This window comes from Vigna unguiculata, chromosome 8 (assembly GCF_004118075.2).
Source record: "Vigna unguiculata cultivar IT97K-499-35 chromosome 8, ASM411807v1, whole genome shotgun sequence".
In the NCBI taxonomy this organism is placed as follows: domain Eukaryota; kingdom Viridiplantae; phylum Streptophyta; class Magnoliopsida; order Fabales; family Fabaceae; genus Vigna; species Vigna unguiculata.
This window is the reverse complement of record NC_040286.1, coordinates 25,005,142-25,024,015: the sequence shown is the minus strand read 5'-3', so window position 1 is coordinate 25,024,015 and position 18,874 is coordinate 25,005,142.

Genomic DNA, 18,874 nt, shown 5'->3' with positions numbered 1-18,874 from the left:
GAAGGGAATTAAATGTGTATGATTTGTGTGCCTAATATATGAGAAGAAATAGGTATCTTGTAAGAGACCAATTGTAGCTTTAGACATGAAATTTGACAAACTGGTTTTGTGTAGGGGTATCAAAGTGAGCCAACCTGGTTCACACGAGTTGGCTCACCACGGGTTGGGCTAAAGAAGGACCAGCTCAATCTGGCTCACTTTTTGGTGAGCCAAAAATTTTGCAACACAGCCTGACCCACCATGGATTGATGGGTTTGTGAGTTGGCTCCCTTACGAGTGTTTTTTTTGCAATTTATTTTATATCTTTATTACATTACAATGAGAGCAAATTGAATTAGTTTATTTTTTATAATAGTGGAATCAAAGTGTTCACCTAATTCTCGAAATATTACTATAAAGATAATAATTAAATATTAAAGTATCAACATATATAACTTGACAAACAAATTAATTAAATATTCAAACTATTCAAATATTATTAAACAACATTCTAACATTTAAAAATATAAAATTACGAACATATATAAGTAAATAATTATAACAAACAAATTTTAAAAAAAATGGAAAAAAAATGTTGGTGGGTTAAGTGGGTCAACTCGCCTTCAACCTGGCTCGAACCCATTTAACCTGTGGGTTAAGTGAGCCGGGTTCAATTCAACCCACTTTTGAAAAAACTGAATTTTTCTTAACTCAACCCGGCTCGAATCCATGGTGAGTCGGGTTGGCTCACGGGTTGGAACCTATTTTGATATTTCTAATTTTGTGAGTACCATCGGGCATACTGCCTTGTTTTGAGCGTTGCTGAAGAAATTTTGGGAAGAACAACCTTTTTCTTGCTACCATCAAGTAAGCTTGGTGTGTCGCTGGGCACTAGAGTTATAGAGGTAATGGCACTAGGGGTGGCAACTCAGGGTTGAGCAGTGTTCTGGCATAGAGCTCCAATGGAAAGTGGCGTCAAACGACGAAGGATGGCACTAGGTGCAATTTTGACAGTAAGCCATTGTCTTTTTTGTACTAGGCGACCCATACTTACCATTGGGTAGTACTTGATAAAGAGCTCTTTGTTTGTGGGTGTTGGGCATCAGGGTAGGTGCGGTAGGCAACATTTCAAACCTAAACTTTTATTAAATGATTAAGTTAGTGTTTTTCTTAATAATCTATAGGTAAGTTCCAGTAGCTATTTTCATGGGAAAATACTACTCCTTAATGTGTCAAAGTGTATTGAAGGGTACTTTGGAGGTGAAATTGTATTAACTCAACTAATATCTAACTCACATATAGTATGATATATAGGTAATGTGAGTCGAAGGAGGTTTAACATGGCAGACAATATGATCTAAGAGAGGATCATACTTATGGAGTTAGTGGGGTTAACCCTATCATGGCTTAGTAAGGGACATTGGTCCTAAGCGTTGGAACGCTATTGGAGAATTGTGACTCATCATCACAGGTGCAGAGTTTAACGAATCCATTCAAGGCTTATGAAAGCTATATATTTCAAACAAAAAAAAATAACCAAAAGAAATTAAATTGTTCAAAATTAATCATTTACAATCTAGACATCAATAACTTCTTTTAGGCAATCTAAAGTTGAAAGTCTATATCAAGAAACAAAATTTTTGCTTGGTCAACAATGTCAAATCCATCCTTGAAATAACAATGAGCCATGGGCAAGAATGTTTTTATGAACATTAAAAAGTACAAAATGTTATATTAAGGTCGTTGTGCACCTTGATAGTTAGTTCTTTTTGAAGGCCTAACATTGTTTGGGTTTATGATAGGAGATATATTATTTGAGTTGATAATTATAAACTATTTAGCCTTACGCTCTATACAATGCTAAGGTTAAAGGGGTTGTGTGATGTTATGCTCAATTTTATTGGGATTTAGATTGGTAAAATTCGGATAGCCTTGATGAACATTGACGAAATGTTTCACAGAGGATGCGAAAAGTTGGACAGTTAAAACGACAAAAAATCAAAGGGAGGAATTAAAGATGTTAAGTAGAAGTAAAGGAGGAAGAGGCTAAGAGGTAAAAAAATTAGTAATAAAGGGTACTAAATACTAGAAAGAAGGGAAATCACTTATTGTATGTTTTAGTAGATCAAATTTTAGTCTTTTTGACCAAAACAAGTTGGTAGTTATAGTTAAATGAATATATCAAATGGGACTCACTTTTGGTCCAAATGTGGACAAAAGAGTTAAGGATTCTAATTTAATTTTTTTTTGTGTTGTGATTTTACTAAGCGACAATGAGCAAGACAATGTAATATCTATGATGATGAAGAAGATTGTGTCATGATGGTAGACGAGTGATAATGAGAAAGCTTATTTGTTGGTAGAGATTCGTATCTCGCCCACGTTCTAGTGAGATATATTTATTTTTTTCTTTTTTTTTTCTATTTTGGGACCTTCTTTTCCTAGGTCATCTTCTTTCAACATCATTTCTTCTTTCTCAATTTTGTTTTTCTAAAATTTTAATCATTCTATTATTGGAAGAGGCACTATTGAACATTATATAATTTTAAAACGGTATGTAACCTTTTTAAATGATAAAATGACGATAAAATGGGCAATTAAAATTATATAGCTTTATGGTGTGTTTGGATGAGGCAATTCAAAAGGGTGATTTTTTTATTTGGAGAAGTTGAAATTCTTTGTAATGAAATTATTTGGATAGAGAAATTACAAAGCATTTAAAATGCATGGACTTTTTTGAAGTATTTCAATTAGGTATATTAGAAGAAATTTAAATACCATAAAAAGGAGGAATTTGAAATTCTTCTTACTCAACCTCACACTCTGGACTCAATCCCAAACAGACCCAACAAACCCGACAACCATGATAGGCTGGGCTGGCCATACGATCCAAATGGATCAGACCGACCTGATGATACAAACGGGTCAAGCAGGCCCAACAACCTAGACCGGTCGGGTGAGCCCAATGACCAAGAGGACTAGGTGACCTAATGACACATACGAGTCGGGCGGGCTTGACAACTCAAATAGGTCGATCAAGCCCGACAACCCACACCGTTCGGGCGGGTCTGACAACCAAGATGTGTCGAGCTGGCCCAACGACCCAAATAGACTAGGCTGGCCTGACGACATAAATGGGTCGACCCAACTACACAAACTTGTCGATTGTGCCCGATGACACAAACGGGCCTAACAACCCAGATGGCTTGGACGGGACTGACGACCTAGACGAGTCTGATCGGCCCAACAACATAGGCGAGCCCGACCGACCTAACGGCCTAGCCGGTTTGGGCCAACCGAACGACACAAACTAGTCAGGCAGGCCCAATGGCACAAACGGGTCCAATGACCTAGATGGATTGAGTGGGCTTGACGACCTAGTGGGGTCAAGCCAGGCCAATGACTCAAACGGGCCGAGTTGGGGCAAGTCATGCCGAGCCAAGTTGATGAACTTGATGGGCACGACCAACAGGTATGGGTCGTCAGGCTTGTTTGGATCATCAGGCCGACCCATTCGGCTGGGTAGTCGAGTCACCCCGACCCATCTGGGTCGTCGAGCCCATTTCCAAATTTATCATGAACTCAAACATAATTAAGCCTAAAATAAATATTATAAAAATTAAATTTTATCTCACAAGAAATTCAATTGTTTTTTCCAAACAAGAAATTAAAATGTAAGGAATTTTAATTTCTTTATTCAAAAAAATTATTTAGAAAATGAAGGGATTTGATTGCAAGCAATTCAAATACAAAGCATTTTAATTCCTGAGCATTGTTGACATGCTCCATCCAAACACAAGGTTACAGTTTATTAGATTCGGCATTTTATATTTACCTCTCAAACTCTTTCATACTCATCGTAGCTAAATGAAAAGTTATTCTCATCTTTATACACTTAGAAATGTGGAATCTTGAATTATTTGTACCTTAAACTCCTTTTAACATGACTTTATTTTCTATTACTTAAGAAATACACTTAGAAATGTGGAATCTTAAATTACTTGTACTTAAATCCTTTGCAAAAATGCAATTAATTTCTCGGAACCCTCACATTTATATTTCTCCATCATTTAATAAAACCAACCTTTTAAAATAATTTCTTTCCTCCAAAGTAATTCTTTAAGTTTTCTCAACCTTATCATTTATGGTCAATATTTTATTGGTTTAAATACTCTTTTATTTCATATTTTCGTCGTTTTTATTCAATTTTGCCATCATTTTTGTGTATGTTCAATTAAGTCACAATTTTCGTTAATTTTTTTTGTTAATTTGATCTTTTTGCTAATGATGTTTAAATAGTTATTGATGGAGCTCCAAGGTGTGGTGGCTGGTTGAGACTCCATAAGCAGCAGAATTGGGAATGAAAACAAGTGTTTAAGGCTCTTGTAGCAATGGAATTTGGAGTGGTGAAAGGAAACCAACTTAGGTGCTCTCAAAATAATAGAAGAGTGGAGTGATCTTAACACAAGCATTCTATTAGCAATTTCAAGAGTAAACTCTACAAAGTGCTCTAGGACTCTCTTTTATAGAAGAGAAGGTCACTATTGCACATGCACATGAAATTACATTTGAAATGAGATGCAAGCTTGGAGAAGAAGTCTCTTTCTTGGTCCTTGGATGCGCATGATGGGTTGGATGCTTGACAAGTGGCATGGCACTCCTTTGCAAGCTAAAAGCCACTTCTTTCATGTGGCAAGAAGAGTGTCTTGGCAAATGCTCTCTATTGGGCTTGGATTAGCCCAATTAAAATCTAAGGAACACGTTTATTTAGCCTACTATTTATGAAAGAAAGACCTAAACAATGGGCCCAATTTAAAAGGTTATTTTAATGCTCAATCATGCAATCTCTTCATATCTTCAAATCTTCTTTGGTCCATGAAAAGAGTAATTGAAGCCCATGAGAAGTTTGTCCTTTTTGAGGCAAGCCCATTTGGATCTTCTTTAAAATGCTCCTTGTTATTGGGCCTCTTTGTGGGCTTTGGGCTTGAGATGCATGTGGGCCATGGAATTGGCCTTGAGCATGATTTGGACCTAGACATTGGCCCAAGCTATAAGCCTTGTTGGGATCACATCAATTAGAATTTGTGAATAATACATATCACGTGTTAATTATTGACATTTTTTTAAATTAAAAAAATTATCCATGTGTCAAAGTTAATATTGTGTCACGTGTCAATTTGAGTGTCATGTGTCAGTTTATTATTATATTATTATATTTTGTTCAATTCAGTCTCTATATTAATTATTTTCATTCAATTTAGTTTTAATTTTTTTATAATAGAAAAATTGTCTCTTCAAATTGTTGAGACCAAATTTAATTTTTATATACCTATTATATTAATATTTTTATTACAATTGACAATTTTTATTAATTATTTTTTAAATTCAATTATAAATTATTAGATTTAATTATAAATTAAATATAATTCTTAAATTCAATTATTAAATTAATATAATTATTATAATATTATTAGAATATAAGTATTAAATGCTTTCTTTTAATGATTGCATTCTAAATATATTAATATTTTGTAAAATTGACATTTAAAAATATTTTAAATATTTTAAAAATGTGAAATTTATGTTCTGCTTAATATTTAAAAATATTGGAAATATTAGAAATATTAAATTTATGTTTTAGTTAGCATTTAAAAATATGATAAATATTTTAAAAATTTGAATTTATGTTTTACTAATATTATATTTTATTGTAAATTGATTCTAAATATTATTTTCAATTCACAATTAAATTTAATAATTTATATATAAATTTTAAAATAATTAATAAAAATGTCAATTTAAATATAAATATATAAAATTTATATAAAAGTTAAACTTGATCATAATTTTGAAGGGATAAAATTATTCTATTTTAATAAAAATTGAGATTAAGTTAAATAAAATTAATTAATATAGAGACTAAATTAAAAGAGAAAAAAAGACTGATATAATAATGAATTTACACGAGGGACTGAATCGAGTTAGTGAACGTGGGACTATTTATCGAGAAACTAGAAACTGGAGTCATCTACATGATGATTTGAGATTAAGTTTATTAAATGTGATTATCTTTCATATTTACTATATATAAGTATAAAAAAGATATCATATTCCATCTAAACTGTTATCAACATACTTTATACGAACTTAATTATTTAGTGAAAGAAAGAAACTGTGGGAAGCGATGGAGGGAAAGTTGTGCATAGAGAAGGATGCAACACTCTCTTTAGTTATAGTCTCCTTCAACGATAGCAAGCAGAGGCGTAAGCTCAACGATAATAAGGGAAACCTTTTTTCCTTGATTGGGTTTGGACCAACTAATTTATACTATGTTATGAGATAAATATATTTTTACATCTTATAATCCAAAAATCTAAAATTTATATTTAAGAATGTATGATAAGTTATATAATCCAAAATATATTTTCAAATTTTGTTATTTCGAATATATTTCTAGGTTATACAATTTAGGCTTAATTAGTTTTTTGTCCCCTAATTTTATATGTTTGATTCATTTTGGTTCCCTAATTTTTTTGGGGTTCAATTTAGTCTTCCAGTTTGTTTAGGAGGTTCAAATTGGTCCTCGACGTTAACAACGTTAAATAATTTAACGGCATAGTGTTCTCATGTAATACTGTGGCATTTGTGTATTATGTGAAAGTGTAGGGAGATTAGGTGATGTGAACAATAGTTAAAAATTGAAACTATACTAGATTTTCAAAGTGGTTAAAGTGAATTAGGGTTCATAGGGTGAAGAAATTGGGGATGTTGCAGTATAAGAAAATCTTTTATTAGTGACCAATTTTAGCAACCAATTTAAATACCAATTTATAAACTAAAAATTATTGGTAACTAAAATAGTTTCAAAAAATTATAATTGGTCTCTAAATTGATAACTAAAATAGTTTATATCATAAATTGATGTTTAAATTGGTCATTAACATTAGCTATCAAGGTTTTGGCTATCAAAATAATTGGTATCTAAATTAGTCTCTAATTAGGAAAATGGTTTCTAAATTAGTCTCTAAACATTTTTTTTTCATAAAATTGGTTACTATTTGATAGTTTTCTTGTAGTGTTGGTTGAGAAGAAGAATCATTTGAAGAAGAAGCGTTCAAAGAACAAGGATTCCTAGAAGAAGGATTCATGTCGCCTTGACTGTGGCATTGGGTCCTTGTTGCGTTTGTAGTGGCATCAAATCGAAGGTCAATTTTTGGGGTTTTCAAGGATTCGTTGTCGCCTTTTACTTTTATACTGTTGAAACTATGTGCTTTACGAAGGTTGTTGTTGTTTTTTATGTGTGATGTTGTCTTTGTTTGTTTTTAATGGTGAGTGGGTTGTGGTCCCGTTTGTTTATGGGTAGTGGGTTGTGGTCCTCTTTTAAAGGAGATTGTGTTTAACTTTTTTGGGGTATGAGTTGTAATATGTGTTGTATTCATAGGCATTGGTAGTGCATAGAGTAACTTGTTGTATATTTTTTTATAGGTTGGGATGTGTGATGATAGTTTTGAGGTGGTGGTCCACCATGGGGATACTTTGAAACGAAGGAAACATTGAATTATAGTAATGGGGAAACAATCATGTTGTCTTGTGACCTATATAGGTGGAGTTTTTTTTTTAGATAATGGGAATACTTAGGGAAATGGGTTATGTAAATATTAAGGAGTTATGGTATAAACACCATAATATTGCTAGAAGGAATGTGAAGGTGCGTATGTTTGTTATTCACTCAGTTTGTGAAGCTAAAGTTGTGGACAATTTTTTGGAATATTTCACCGAAGAGGTGATGGCAACAACAAGGACTGAAAATGTTGCAGTGCAGGGTGAGGTGTGTAAGACCCGTGAAATTTAATTAATTAAATAAATAATTAATTAATAAATGCGGGTAGGAGAATTAATTATGTTATTAATTATGAGGGGAATGACGTGGAAAAGTACTAGCTCAAATGGTTGAGAGTACTTGATTATGTGAAAGGACTTGGCTTCGAGTCTTATATATGCCCTTTTGTGTTATTATTAGTTGTTATTTTTAAAATGTGATAATCATGTTGTGAAATAGTATGACAATTGAATTATGATTGTTAGCATGAAATATGAATTGGCATGATGGTTTGATATTGATTTGGGGAATTGCATGGTTATGGGTTTAAGTCTTGGAGAACTTATATTAAACCTTATTTTTTTGGTGTTTTTGGATTGGGTTGAATATGAAAGGGTTGAAAGGAAACCCTAGTGGTATGGCAGAGGGGTGGCTGGAAAATGGCCATAATGAGTTGGTAAATAATAATAACCAGCACTTAATAATAACAAAGTGAGAGGTTCTGGTGTGATTTTTGGGGCTGGATTGAGAGAAGGCTAAGGAGCCAAATTGGGAAGAGAGGATATTCACTCGTCAAGCTTTAAGTGGAGAACAACCAGGTTAGGGGAGTTTACACGTTAGAACTTTAATAACTGTATTTGAATTGCTGGATTTTATGTGTGTTGTTGATTCTGTTCATTGCTGGTTAGATTTCCTAAGTTTCTGGAAAAATTCCTAGAAACCGCCTGGCGGGTTTTTCATAGCTGCCAGGCGATGCATGTAATTTCACGTGTTTTGGGGTTCCTGTAAGGGGAACTGCCTGGCGGCACACTCCCGGCCGCCAGGCGATGCTTTAGGTTCTAGACATTCTGGACTTTTCTGATGCACTGCCTGACGGCGATGAATTCCCGCCAGGCGACGCGGGGCTGGAATGTGAAGTTTGGTCATTCTGAGGTGGTTTAACAGGATTGTGATCGGAGGGAAAGTACGAGTCGATGATTAGAGAGGATCGAATGTGGTAATTATGGAAAAACAGTTTAACTAATAGTTAAGTTTGATGAAACAGTGTTTTGAATGGGTTGGTGGAGAGTTTCGATACTCATCGAATTAGGGTTGTGCTTGTAAGGGAAAACTTTGAGTGGAATAAGTGAGAGAGTGATGTAGGGACGGGATTCGTAATCAATAGAGTTGATGAATGGTGGGAAAATCGGAAGTTGGGGTAAGATACAAAGTTCGCAGAATGTTGAAAATAGGGGAGTTCCTGGAGAGTGCAGGAACCGTCTGGCGGCTCATAGGTGGTCACCAGGCACCGTATCAACGGGGTGAGATTAAATGTGTTGGTGGCGTGGGATAGTTGGGTGCAGTCACAAGTATATAATAGCATGATGAAAGTGAGTGAAAGTGGTCAAAATCCAGAAACAGTGGTTAAAAGATTATACCGACTAGTGTATGCGGAATAGAAATAATAAAGACTTAAATAATTGAAAATGGTATTGATGACTGGACAGTTTACATTATAGTATGAAGGACAAAATGAGATAGGGTTGGGGAGATGTGTGTTAGATACTTCAGCACAGGTTTATGTGCAAGTTATTGGGCAAAAGTTGGGTGGTTAGTTGTGGAATTGATTAACTATTGAGATATAGAGGATTTTATGAAAGACTATGCTATATCAGTATCCTAGTATCTGGACTGTGACGCGAGTCTTATAACAATAGTAAATTGACTTGGTGTAAATGCAAGGTGAGGCATTTGGGAATACCAATATGGTAAAACTAAGGAAGCTTGAATTGGAAACTGTATGGGTAGTGATAGGGTAGGGATTTCTACTCAATAAAGGAATGATGATTAGGTTTCACGATTGTTGGTGATCATAAAAGTTATAGGATATTAGGAACGTAACCCAATGGTGGGGATGGGGAAGGGATGCCAGATTGGATTAGAAACTGGAGACGCGCAATACTGTCATGGCGCCTGGCTGTGGAACGGGGATCGCCAGGCGATGGCAAGGATCCAATGGGGTTCTGGACTGGATGGCGCCTGGCGGTTGGATAGGCTCTGCCAAGCGGCGGCGACACGAATAGTGGCTCCTGGAATAGCGTCCGCCTGGCGGTGTAGACTGTCCCGCCACGCGGTGATTGCAGACTTTGTGAACCTTGAGGCGCTTGGCGCCTGGCAGTACGTGTCCCCCGCCAGGCGGTCTGGAAGTTGTGGCGCCTAGCGGTACGTGTCCCCCGCTAGGCGATTTGGTTGTTGTAAATCCTAGTTATTGGACTTTGTAGGGTGTTCTACAAGGCTTTTGGTGGTGCTTCAAAGGTAAGATTGCTGAGTTCCTTGAGTTGAGCTCGGAATGTATCCCTTGAGTTGAGCTCGGGATAGGGGTTAAGCACGTACATTCCTCGAGTTGAGCTCGGAATGGCATCCCTCGAGTTGAGCTCGGGATGGCGGATGAACACGAGGAACCCTTGAGTTGAGCTCGGGTTAGCGAGTGTTGCCGGTGTGAGTGTGCTGGTTGTGGCCAGTACGGATGGGTCCAGTTAGATTGCCCTCCTCAGTTCTTGACTGACGAGTTTAGTAGTCTTGGGATAGTACGGACTATGTTCGTAATTGGGAACTCCGCCTGGCGTTGCGGTGTGTGATCCGTAGCATTGGTTCCCGCACGTGCTCTGTCGGTTGTGGCCGATAGGTTTGGCAACAAATTACCTTGAGGTAATCACTAGAAGAGGTAGAACCCGAATGGTCTGGTTGTGGCCAGACGTTAGAGAATTGGTTAAGAGATGCTACTTTTATATTTGTGGAGTTTATATCTGTTAAATTAATTATATGATATCTATGATGATGTATGTTGTTTTCATAAGCTCACCCTATCTGCTTGTGTTTGGCGATGATTGTGTACGCGGTACACGTGAGCAGAGGATGTTGATGCAGGTGGAGCCGGTGATGCTTAGTCGTGAGTGGGGGGTCCTACTGGGGGAACTTCTTATATTTACTTTATTTGGTTTTGGAGACTGTTGTAAACCCTGATGGGTGAAACTATAACATTGTTGTTTTGGTTTATGGAATAGATGTTTATAAACTTTATGCGAACATTTAATAAATTTTAAATTTCCCGCGTTTTTGGGAAATGAGGTTATTCATAAAAGCGATGATTTTATATATTTAATTGTTTTATTTATTTAAACCAATAATATCCTGACGGGATGTTTCAAGGTGGATGGTCATAGTGGTTGTGGCGATGGAGATTACATTACTGTTTTGGAGGATAATAATGGGGTTCATGAGGCTTAAATGCAACAAGATAATAATGGTTGTCACATGGAATATGAATTGGAGGATGACACTGATAATCATCATAACATTAGGATGGATATTGAGTGTGAGGTAGACACTAGGTTTAGGGTTGAAGTTGGGGTTGAGGTACAACCACAAACTAAAGTTAATGCTAAAATTGGGGGGTTAAGGTAAATGCATGAGGTTGAGGCAGAAATTATGGTCCAGAATGAGGTTGAGGTAAATGTTGAGGTTCAACTAGAAACTGAACTTGTGGATGAAATTGGGGTTGAGGAAAATAATGAGGTTGAAACAGAAGTTGGTGTCCAACCTCCAATTGATGTACGCGTACGTATTGCACATGAGGCAGAAGGTGGTGTCCAAACTAAGTGTGATGTACATGCACATACTGCACCTGAGGCGAACATTAGGATTGAGGATGAAAGAAATGAAGGTCAAACTACTTATGATTATATTACGAGTGAGGAAGAACTACATGATGTAAGTGTCCATAATGAGGACAATTTGGGGGAAGGTAATGGGGAATAAGAGGTTGATGAGGAAGATTTAGAATTTGATGACAAGTAAAGATCATTAATTTTAGTTTTTTCCGAAAAACTCTGCTATGATAATCGATTATCTTAGGTGATAATCAATTATCAACAAATCTGGAAATTTCTGTTATGGTGCATGAACTAATAATCGATTATCATTATTTATAATCGATTATCCTGCAAAATTGAATACAAAAATTCAAATTTTTGACAATTCTGATAAGTTTTTCAAACATTTAGACTATTGAAATTCATAAATGTAAATTAGAAAATTAAAGACCATTTTTTTATGTAATCTTCCCTTGTTTAAATATACTTTTTTTTTCTCTTAACTTTAAAGTCTCTCTTTCATTTAAGGGGAGTATTTGTTCTTGAAATGTTTGTGTTTATCAAAAAGTGGAAATATTACATGTAGGGGGAGTTTTATATCTTAAACAATTTTTTTAAGAGGAACTTAAGTTATTTGATTTAGGTGAAATTGTCTAAAGATTTTTTTTTTATTATGAACAAAAAGGGGGAGATATATTTGTGTTAATATCTTGTGATAATTGGTACCTCTTTAAGGAGGAGATATGTGTTTATTGATGTATTGTAATACCTTATATTTTAAAAAGGAGAAAAAACTATTTATCTTTTATTTGGATTAACTACTCATTTCTCATTTCTCTTAAGTTGTTTATTAAGAACAGGACATATCGTCTTCAACAATTTTTTATCATCATCAAAAAGTGGGAGATTGTTGACAAAAAGAAGAAGATGTACATCTTCCTTCAATAAGGAGTTTCGATGATGATGATGACTTATGAAGAAGTATGGCAGACTTAATGATGATTGATTGGAAAATGTTGAAGACTTAAAAGAATGCTTTGATTCAAGAGATACATTGAAGACTTAGGGGGTTTATTTATTTAGGTCTTTTAATTTGTGTGTGTTATTTAAAATAGTTAAATTAGTATGTCAAGAGTCAAAAAGGCCAAACCCATGTAGTAGAGCACCAAGAGAACTTTATTTATTTGGAAAACTCACTAGAATCATCGATTAATCTTAGTGATAATCGATTATCTCAATTAAAACTGATTTTTGAGAAAAGCCTATGTGATAATCGAATATCACCTACTGATAATAGATTTTCCGGGCTGATAATAGATTATTACAGAAAGAAAAATGTTTTTATAAAAGTTTCCGTGATAATTGATTCAAGGAAGGTGTTTCTTCATCTGTTGTGTGTTTTTTGAGAGGTGTTCATCCCTTGTGGATTTCAAGGGAGGTGTTTTCTAAACCCTAATCTTTCTTATCATTGACTGTAAGTTTGGTTTATTTTAGTGATTTAGTTAATCTTGTTTTTGAGAGATTAACAACTTAACGTATGGTCTTTTGATCTGAACCAGTATAAATATTTTGTGCAAATTTTCTCTTCACTTCTCTTTATTTTATTGTGTTTATTAAAATAAAAGAAAGAATTTTAATTGAACTTTGATATTAAAGAGGGAAAATTTTAAAAGTACAATTTTTGTTAAGAACCCAATTCATCCTTCTCTAGGTTTTTGTCCAAACACTAATTATTTTGATGCACATTTTCAACATTAAGTAGTAGGTTGGAAAACAAATTAAGAGACAATCCAAGTCTGAGGGCAATTGATATTCGAAATAAAGTAACTAGGAAGTGGAATATTGTTGTGACAAAGTACATGGCTCGTACAGAAAAAAACATTGGCTATTGAGCAAGTTGATGGGTCTTTTGTAGAACAATTTAAAAGAATCTATGACTATGCACATGAGATTCTTCGATCTAATCCAGGTTCTACAACAAAGGTGAAAATTGAAGGAAATGAAGGGGAACGATTTTTCAGCAGGTTCTACATGTGTTAGGCACAAATCATTTACTAGGGAGGAATTTATGGTGAACATAGACAACAAACACTGCACCTACAAGAAGTGGAGTATAACAGGGATATCGTACTGTCATGCACTGGCTGTAATTAAGTTTATGAACTTAAGTGAAGACGATTTTGTTCCTCATTGGTTTAGAATCTCAACCTACAAAGAGACCTACAATTCCAACATATACCCTTGCAATGGTCAGCAATTGTGGATACAAGCATAATTTCCAGATGTATTGCCCCCTCTTAAACGAATTCTACTTGGAAGACCCAAAAAGAAAAGAAGACTTGAAGCTTAGGAAATGAACAAGAATGGGAAGTAGACTACAAAACATGGCTTGTCTAAAAAATGTGGCATATGTAAAGAAGTAGGCCACAATCGAAAAAGTTATCCCTAGCAACCTCAGTTAGCACCACCACCTAAAACAACTCAGCCAACAAATATGGGATCATACCAACCACCACCACCACAAACAAGTCAGGGACCAGAATCATCACAACAACCACCACTAGCACAAACTCAAGCAAGTCAGTCATCACATCATCCATCAGAATCATCACAATAGCCACCACCAACACAAACTCATGCTGCTCACTTATCACAACAGCCACCACCAGCACAGACTCAAGCAAGTCAGTCATCACATCAACCACAAGAATTATCAAAGCAGCTACCACCAACACAAACTCAGGCTGCTCACTCATCACAATAGCCACCACTAGCATAAACAAATCATCCACCACCACTACTAAGAAATCAGCCACAATAGACGTCACACCAAGCTAGAACACCAACAGTTGTAGGAAGTCAACCATGCCACCTTTCAATTCCTCGTGCAACATCAACCATATGCAATAGAAGGCAGAAACTGCAACATAGGAGAGGATGTGTGTGGAAGCTATGAGGCTTAGTTATGCTTTTTTTTATGCTGCACCATTTGTTTTGGGGCTTTGATGTATTTTGTAGCATTTATATTTCCAAGTTAAGATTGCTTTGTCTACTTTTATATTTCAACTTTTACATTGTAAGTTCAAAAATCCAGAACATTTTTTTATGCAATTGGATGTCTTTTGTGCTGTAACATCAAGTACAATGATGAGATTATATAATATTGTGTTATGACTCTCAAAATTTCTCTTTATGAATGTTTGTAATGGTTGTATTGGACACCAAACAAAGATTTCTTTAACGCCAACTTTTCATTAATTTACTAAGTGATAGAACAATGTAGCTTTGCAATTACATATTTAAATTAAGTCACAAAAATACAACATTGAACACTGCCAATACATATTCAACACCAGCCTATACAAATTAAACACCTCCCAATACAGATTAAATCATAGACTTTTCATCAATCGTGACAACACAATGATGTTAACTACGACCAATAAACACACTATCCCTATTAAAATGTTTACAAAATTTCTAGATCTCTTAAGTTCTTTCTCCAAAATATATATATCTTCCTCCTTTTCCTCATAATAGTGTCATCCCTTTCGTCACCACCATCTTCGGAGCACCATTTCAAGTAATTACAACCAATGAAAGCTTCACTTTCGCTTTTTTATTGACAACAATGATAACAAAAATCAACCTTCATGTTAGCTACAACCACATATTGATGAATGAATCACAAAAAAAGGGTGATGGATCTAACCATGTAATTATGGCAGCCCCAAAATTGTCTCCTACCATTTTTGGTAGTTCGAGTTGTTCTTAATACAACAACCTCTCCACAGTTACAAGTGGGTTCTCCACCGTGACAGAAAAACCCACCACTATGACTAGATAACCTAGGATTTTGCATACCCCACGAATGACCAGAGCAAGAAGAAGAAGAGTGGCCCCTCGACATCACTCACAATCAAGAAAATTGCAAATGAGGAAGAACTCTAGCCCAACAAAGAACAACAATGAAATTAGGGCAAATGAACAATTCTCCCTCCATAAAAGTACTTTGTTGCCACCTCATCACACCATATTGATGCCAAGGTATTAAAAAATTGCCACGTTTCTATTCCAAAGTGACACATGGCCATTATTCTGATGTCGTTTTGACCAAAACTAACGGGAGGGACCATTTTAAACTATTTTAAGAAATTAGAGGACTAAATTGAACCCCAAAAAAATTAGGGGACCAAAAGACCAATTAAGCATACAATTTAAAATATATTTTTAGATTTGAAAATACATTTTAAATTATACGATCTAAACTACACTTTCAAATTTGTTGGGAATAATCCAAGTGTGAGTCAAAGTTTCATATTGGATAAAATAGACAAAGTTAAACCCATCAAAATTTCACAATCCAAAAATCTAAAGTACAGAAATTTTAGATTTTTCCAACGAACCCTATGAAAAATGTAGGAAGAAACCACATGGGTGCAAATAGCAATTACGCATATTATTCATAACAAAACATTACACAACTAGTCTACAAGATCAACGGCTAGACCGACCTTGGCCTCTTTGGATTGCTACCCTATATAGGTTGAGCACAAAGAACCAAATGTTTCTTCCTCATCTCCTTTTTTTCTTCCTGCACCCATATAAAACCTAATAAACCTAAATTATCCCCATTAAAATTATAATAAAAAGGTAACATTATCCTGCAACCCTTTTTATAAATGAATTTTGGATTGTTCCATTTTGAAAACATATTTCTCATCTGGAAATATCTCAGATAGCACAATCTAAAATGTATTTAAAAAAAATTGTATGCTAGAAGACACATTCCATAAATGCCTTCCAAAATGTATATTTCCGAATACATTAAAAAATATAGTATGAAATATATATTTCGAAACATATTTTTAAATCTAGGAATGCCTTTTTTAAAATATCCATTATGAATTGTATCTAAAAAAAAAATACATCCTGGAAAGATGAATCCGGAACACAACAACTTTCTTCTTCCAATTGTAATGTACCAGTTTATTATAATTTTCAATATACAACATCAAAACCCTAATCTAAAATGTGAAGGAATAATGGAGCGAGGGAGGAGGGAGGTTGAGGGGAAGAGGGAAGGGAGAATAATTAGGTTTAGGTTAGGGGTGAGAAAAAATATAATTTTCTTGATCCATTTTTGCTCTAATCCAATCCATTTAAAATTCATTTTAATGGATATGGATTTCAATATAATCTACATTTTATATTTTATGGATTGGATATCCTTTCTGTAACATCCCATCCGGATATTACAGATTTTAAATAATAAAATGAAAATGTAATAATAATACTTCATTTATTATAAATCAGTTTCCCAAAACCGCGAGAATTTAAAACTTTATTACACCGATAAAACCAACTTAAATCCAATTTTTATAAACACAATACACTATCAAAATCAGTCTCATTATAAAGCCAAGTTCTATAATTCTGATGATTACAAGAAATCCTTAAAACTCATAAAAATGATGAAACGCTGCCACAAAGTTTCCCAACTAGCCCCCGCTCCGAATCTACGCTCTACCAGAACCACTTGCAACGTCATCTGCTCCTATGTACCGCATCGCCAAACACACGCAGATAGGGTGAGCTAAACGAATATAAACATATGCAACAATTTATATAACAAAACACACACATTAAAGGAATTCCATACTTTGGTCACACATGGCCACCACCATGTAATCCATGTTCTACGTCTTTGGTTGATAATCTCAAGCTATCGTTGTTGTCCAACCTACAAGCCACCACTTGTAGAACATATGCGGGAACACTCGCTATTCCAAGCCACAACTCAAAGAATGCTCGTGTTACCCTCCCCTGAACCACAACTCCAGGAATACTCCAGCATTTGACCCTTGAGATATCACCCAAAGCCTCGTAGACCACGCAGATCCAAAGCAAGCAAAACACAATGTCTGCTTCATCAAAAATTGCCTGGCGCTCCACACGAGTCGGCAGGCGCAAAAGGCTTCTACACGTGCCACCAGGCGCCAATCACCTCTGATGCTACTGTTTCTACAAGTATCTCTTGGCGGGACAACCCTTATCGCCAAGCGATACACGCTTCAATTCTCTACTAGTTTTGTAGCTATCGCCTGATGGTCAAACACCACCACCAGGCGCTACAATAGTACTTGCGCAATATTAGTTTTTAAGCACCCAAAACAAAGTAAAATCAATTCATTCACATTTCATATATATATATATATATATATATATATATATATATATATATATATATATATATATATATATATATATATATATATTTCCCCTTTAAATCCATGCTAGCATTCAATTCTAACTTATGAATAACACATGCTTAAACAAAATATAAGCATCAACACTCTAACAATTTAAGCACATGATCCTGTGCACCAATGCAAATTAATATTGACACACATGCCTTCACCAATAACCAATTCTCCACATGTGACTAACCCAAAGGAACATTCAAATTGATAGAGACTTACCACATAACCGAATCATGCTTCATTAGAAGTTACTTGAAATTATCAAGAGCTTATTCATGTATTTTAAAGACTCCAAAATCAGCAATATTGAGTAACGTATATCTCTAGCTACTGACTTCCTAATCAAATCTCCACCGTTCAAAGTGAAGAACCACATGTTATGGACCACCTGTCAAAATTTCACCTAAATCGGATGGTTAACGAACCGGGAAATGCAATTTTATGAAAACTGTGCAAACTAGAAAAAATGATGGCGCCTAGCGCCAAAAAATGAGGAACCCGGTGCCTGGCAGTATAAAACCAGTGTCGAGTTGTTCCTGTTCCGCGAAGATACGAAAAACAACATTTTTTGTGAATCAGAACACCACACATATCTGGTATGGTGCTTGGCGGCCAAATGGGTGCCGCTAGGCGGTTCCTGCTGTTCCAGGAACCTCGAAATTTCCTCAGCACCTGCGAACCTTATCCAACCCCTACAATTCCGATTCCACTCGATTAACGATCCAATAGGCTGCATTCACGTGTTTATACTCACTATTCCTTCATAAGACTCCTCCATATACGAAATTTCACTAACCTTACCACTTAATCTAGTGCGACTATGAAATCCCCAATTCATCAACCCAAAAATTTATGTTCATGCAATTTTCACCCAATCGAACCTTCAATTTCATATACTTCAGTGAATTCAGACTTCTAATCATTTCCAAACAGTTGGCACTATCTTTTCCATGAACAGAATCAACCTAGAAACCCCAAAACACGAAAATCGAGCCAAATTGACTCGCGTTGCCTGGCGGGTGTTCATCACCGCCAAGCAGTTCATCAAAACCCAGAAAACTGGGTTGCTCTGCTTGTGTCACATGGCGGCATGGTGCTCACCGCCAGGCGGTTCCTTAAAGGAACCCAGAAAAACAGGAAGAACAACATGTGTCGCCTAGCGGTAGTTCATCACCCGCCAG